General features: G+C 39.2%; 1 protein-coding gene across 1 annotated transcript in view; it reads right to left on the reverse strand.

The window, feature by feature from the left end:
• Positions 1-6,000, reverse strand: part of LOC109920694 (proto-oncogene tyrosine-protein kinase ROS) — a 96,930-nt gene that overhangs the window by 78,080 nt on the left and 12,850 nt on the right. The window contains exon 2 of the mRNA XM_048603063.1: positions 4,100-4,156. The gene's annotated coding sequence lies outside the window, so the exon portion shown is untranslated. The remainder of the gene's footprint in view (positions 1-4,099; positions 4,157-6,000) is intronic.

Below are 6,000 nucleotides of genomic sequence, written 5' to 3' on the forward strand. Positions count from 1 at the left end.
AGAAGTAGGCCATTCAGCCCGTCAAGTCTATTCCGCTATTCAATTAGATCATGGCTGACCTGATATATCCTCTCAACCCTACATTTCTGCCTTTTTCCCCATAACCTCAGACCCCCTTACTGATTGAAAATCAGTATAACCATATCACGTCCTCTTCAATGAACCAGCTTTGTTCATGCCTTTACCACTTCATCTTTTTCTCAACACAAACTCCAGAACACCCAGGGCCCCGCAGCCCAAGTCTTCTCCTGCATCATATTCAGCCTTGCCGAGTTCTATCAGCTTTTCATGAGTCAGTGAATTAACACAAATCATCATTCTGGTCTTTAAATTTTTCTGCAAACTCGCCCCATTCTATCTTATGGGCCTTCAGCTAAACATTCTAGCCCATAATTTTGTTCTTTGAGTGAAGGCTGTTTCAGTGCAGTGCTGGGAGATGGATACATCGACTTGATTGCCACCTCTTGAATTTGATAATGAACGGAGGCCTCAAGTGAACAAATAAGATGGATATGAAAGGAGCGCTTTAAAGAACCAGTATTATTTACTGAGCAATTTTCCAGTGTGTGTGATCTTGCTATGTATAAGTTAGTTGCTGCATTTCCTACATTGCAGTGACCACAAGGTCAAAAAGGCATAATTGGTTTTGAAGTTCCTTGGATGTCCTGAGATTCTGAAGGATATGATATAAAGGATTACAGTTCCAGACATGAAGGATTACTGTTACATGGATAGACTGAAGAAGCTGTGTTTTACTGCAAAGGCGGCTTAAGGGGAGATTTAACAGATGTTCAAAATTGTGCGGGGTTTATACAATTTAGGCAAGAGTGAAGAGAGTGAAACTATTTCTAATGGCTGAAAGATTGATCACTAGACCACAGATGAGTGGCAAAAGAACAAGATGTGACAAGAGGATTTCTTTTAATATATAAACACACTAAGTGGTTAAGGATTTGGAATGCACCATCTGATGAGCTATTGTACGCAGATTTTATAGTAGCCCTGAAAAGGGTATTGAAGAAATAATTGTAGATTAAGGGGAAAAGGAGCAAGGGAGTGGGACTAACCTGATATCTCTTTGAAAGAATAATGCAGGCCCGATAAGCCAAATGGTCTCCGAAGATACTGTTTGAGATTCATCTCCTTTTTTCAGCTAATGTATCCTTGTTGAATGACCAGCTCTCCCTAAACTTAAACTCTTCAAAATTGGATTTGTCTAATTGTACTGGTGCCTTTGTCTTACACCACAGCCACCCCCAAAAATTTTTCCATTCATCTGCCATCTCCCTTCGTGACAGAAGGATGCCTTTGCATGTGAAAATATGACTACTTGCATTTATGAAAAAATAAAAATTTATGAAAAAAAATAATAATTGTGATTAAATCATTGTGTTTTAGTTCTATGTCACACAATTTCATGTCACACTCAGGCAAAAAGAAACAAGATTCTCTCCTACAACAACATGCAGCAGCCCCACAGTGGGGGCAGCCAGCAGCCCAGAGCAAAGATAGTTACTGTTTGGGAACCGATGGAGCCCGATCAGACCATGTGGAAGTCCTTATGGAAAGGAAGTAATGTCTATCTTTTTAGAGAAAACAAGATGTAGAGCTAGATGAACACAGCAGGCCAAGCAGCATCAGAGGAGCAGGAAAGCTGATGCTGCTTGGCGTGCTGTGTTCATCCAGCTCTACACCTTGTTATCTCAGATTCTCCAGCATCAGCAGTTCCTACTATCTCTATCTTTTTAGCTTTTTTCCTTCTTTTTCTAACTTACACTATGTATATCTGTAATGTAGCACAACCTTTTTCTTTATTTTCTCTATTTTTGTACCCAAGATTTGTACCTAGGTACATTATACCTAAGATGGCGCCATGTGCTGGCGACATTGTACACATTTCATGGTACTCCTGTTCTTTTGTAACCTGAGTACATGTGACAATAAACCTAATTCTAGTTCTAATACATTGGAGCCTTAATATTTCCATGCAAGAGTTTCCAAGAAAATGCAGTTCAAAGTAGAATTTGACAATCATTTGTGAGCCGTATGACATATTACCAACTGTCACTGCAATTGCTTCAAAGACACAGGATTCTCTTTTAGCACGTTACAACAGACATTCCAAGTATGTGCATCACAACGAGAAACAGTTCCAGCATTTCATTCATTTCCAACCTCGTTCTATAACAATTTGCTGAACTGTCAGCATGCACATAATTAGTGCCACTGTTCTACCTCCTACCAGATCTACCAAGACAGGAATACTGAATGTTATACAGACAATAAAAAAGGTTTCTGTGATTCACTAAAAACTAAACCACTTAAAAATATTTAGAATGATAGAATCCCTACAGTGTGAAAACAGGCCCTTCGGCCCAACAAGTCCACACCAACCATTGGAGCATCCCACCCAGACCCACCCCCCTATAACCCACCTAATCTACACATCCCTGAATACTGTAGGCAATTAAGCATGGCCAATCCACCTAGCCTGCACATCTTTGGATTGAGGGGGGAAACCGGAGCACCCAGAGGAAACCCACGCAGACACAGGAATTTAGGATGCACAACCTACAAGTTCCAGCATAAAGAGAAATTAATTTTTCCATTAGCAATTGCTCAGTCACTTTACCCTTCAGCTGAATCATTAAATGATTTAAGCAAAAGCTCAGAAAACCATCCTATTGTACAAGCATAGGCAAATGTGCTATGGAGTGACATAACGTAAACCATGCTTTGCTGGTACCTTTACAATAATGCAAGTTGTCCATCATCTGTATATTGTTGGAGGAATAGGAGAAACTGTAAAAGTTAAAAATTATGACCCAACTGAATGATAAAACAAATTGGAGTGATTGACTAGCCCAAACCTTATTCTATGGGCTGAATTTGAATAATCATCTAAGAGTCCACTCCGTGGAGTTTCATGGATGGTTCCTCTCCATGAGCTTTAGTGAATTATCCCATGGAATTTTATGCTACTGACCTCATTACGGATGTAAATTAAGGGAACTACAAAGCTACAAAGGCACAGTTGACAAAGGGAGACAGAAAAATCACTTAAGGAGATTGTTCATTATTCTCAGTAACACCCAAATCCAGAAGATAAATAAACTTTAAAGAAATCACTTTTGGATACATTTTTTGCTTTAAAAAAACCACAACAGAATGGCAGAGTTTGTTGCACACAGGCACCAAGGTTAACTTAATTTATAAACATAAATTTTGTTGGTCTTTAAATCAGTCCAAAATGATATGGGAGGGAAGCGGAGGGGGGAAGAAATGGAACTAAGGAATTTTTTAAAAATCAAATGAGCAATTCTGGTACAGAAAAGATATCCTCTTGTTGACTAGGCTGGAAAAGTTAAACATTGCTCCCAACAGCGCAAAACAAATTGGAGAACAGATTGCCTGTTGTACCAGACTGCAACAAGATCACTTAACTCCCATTAAGCCAAATGTTTTAAAAGACATACCAGCACCAGTCCTTATACTTCAATTGTACAATTTCCTGATCTGTTCAACAATTATATATATTTCAATATCTAATGAGAAGAAAAAATTATGAAGCTATTTACTAAATTGGACAGTCTAAGTGGAAGCACATTTACATCAAGGCAGTTTCCAGCTAACTTGCTTATTAAAAAGTACAAGTTATAACAGGCCACTTAAAATTTTGAGTTCAAGTTTGTGGACTGTTAACTACTCTGAGTCTTCTAATAGAACATATAAACAAAGAAACCTTGTGGACTGAGGTATGTTTGGTTAAAATCGAATGAAGACTAAATTAAACAAGCAGTACCATACTGAAACTCTCAGCTCCAGCTGCATTGAGAGGAAACAAGGAATAACATTTTTTATATTTCTGAAAGATTATGCTAATAACATGACATTTATTATCATGTGTCTTCGATGTCTAGTAAGCTGTTGAACCAGTGCTTTTGGGAAAAGACTTTGAATGAAAAGGTGTGGCACTAGGGCAAAACAGAAACCAAAGTCAAAATCATTCTTCTGGCAATCTGACCAAACTCTTGTTGCCTACATTGCACAGGTTGCTCTTCACAGTTGGAAGTACTCAACTTTGTTCACTACAACTCACCAGAGAGAGTTTTCTTTCAACATCACATCCCCAGTGCAAGTCTACGGAATTAAGTTCCTGAAAAAGGAATAAGAAAAAGTGATTAAATCAGCTGATATATCTGTGAAGAATATAATTACATATTTTATGGGACATTTTCCCTTTTGGGAATTAATGGTAAATTTCTCCTCTGCTGTACAACTGGGCTATTCAACGTGCGAAGATTAAATCAGTGCAGGCTAACTGGGCTGAGGAACCTCTGCTGTGCTGTATGACTCTGATTAAACTGCAGATGAATGCGTTATCTGAAATCTCCACCTAGATATTTCTGAAGATGATACATTTTCACTCAAACAAAATAAATGTTCTGCTCAGCCAGCCATGAAATCCACTAATTATGGCACAAGAGATTTATGAAATTGAAGTTCTCTTACAGGGATTTAACTTTCAGACAAGAGTAATAACTTAAAAATCCAAACTAAAGCAGTCACATTCTTGGACATAATACTTTACCAATTACATCAGTACACTTCTAACCAGCATCTGGGTTTCTGCATTTGGGTTCACCAGTGTGAGAATTTTGTTGCAGTCAGCAAGCCTTCACAACACAAATACTAAATTCTAGCAGATTTTGTGCATGGCCATGAGGAAACAGGGCTGCTGCTTCTACTCTGCTCCTATGATGCTGCTTGGCCTGCTGTGTTCATCCAGCCCTGCACCTTGTTGTCTCGGATTCTCCAGCGTCTGCAGTTCCTACTATCTCTGCTTCTACTCAGTGTACATTGCCAATGGCTGTGTAACTAAAAGATCTTGTGCGATTCAGTCTTCAATTATGTCTGAAGAGATGGAGTGTAAGGTTGGGAAACCTGTTTTAGATTCGGCTTGTCAGTGAAACAGGTTGAAGCAACTCTAGCTCTCGCAGAGACACAGGCTTTTGAATTGTGATGTTGAGTGTGTAAGAGCTACCAACTGTCTGCAATTAACTCAGCAGTTGAAGGAACGAATGTCCCATGAAGCGTTTCCATCTACCAACTAAAAGGAAGATGGAAAAGTCAAACATTTGTCAACTGAAGGCTGGATCAAGAATGTGCAGCTGGTCCAGTATCCAAGTGGTTCATTGAGTGTGAGCAAGTGGCATTCATGATGTGGCATTCAAATGACAAAGTCAATAGAGAAATACAAAAGAAAGGGCTTACGTTCAAAGAGCTGGAGACTCTTCTTTGAAGTCCTCATGAGGGTAGTTGGAGGTAACCACAGCTATAGGCGAAATTCTAGGGATAGATGCATTCTGAAGGAGCGGACACAATTCTCTCTACTATTCTCACTAATAATATAAAAACCAGGAGCAAGAGTAGGCAAATTTAATGCTCACAAAGGGTGCCTTGTATGAGTCTTAGTGTCGCTGGTCGACGTTTTTGAAATCGTCTGAATAGCAAAATCACAACTACTTGATCTAAAGAGTACGATCCAAGGGAAAACCCAGGGACTGGGCCAATTCACCAAGTGTGATGTTCTGAAAAACCAAATGTAGAGCCAAGCAGTTTCATTCTGGTTAGTTAGTCCAAGGACATTTACATCATCTGAAGAGTTATTTAGTTGCAATTGTACACCACCACCACTTATGGCCTATGTTATACTACAGCAGAGATCTAATATCTTAGCAGTGTGCTTTATCCACCACTATTACAAAATCACGTTTATGAATTTTATATTTTATACTTTTCATGTATTTAACATTATAATTTTTACAAAGATTTCTCCCACCACCAATTTCACACCTCATCCTGGCGCCATCGGGTTGGTATCTTGACATCCTCGGCCTTAGCTGGGCTGATTATAATGTCAGATAACAAGGTGTAGAGCTGGATGAACAAAGCAGGCCAAGCAGCATCAGAGGAGCAGGAAGGCTGACGTTTCGGGCC

This window comes from Rhincodon typus, chromosome 11 (assembly GCF_021869965.1).
Source record: "Rhincodon typus isolate 14 chromosome 11, sRhiTyp1.1, whole genome shotgun sequence".
Lineage (NCBI taxonomy): Eukaryota > Metazoa > Chordata > Chondrichthyes > Orectolobiformes > Rhincodontidae > Rhincodon > Rhincodon typus.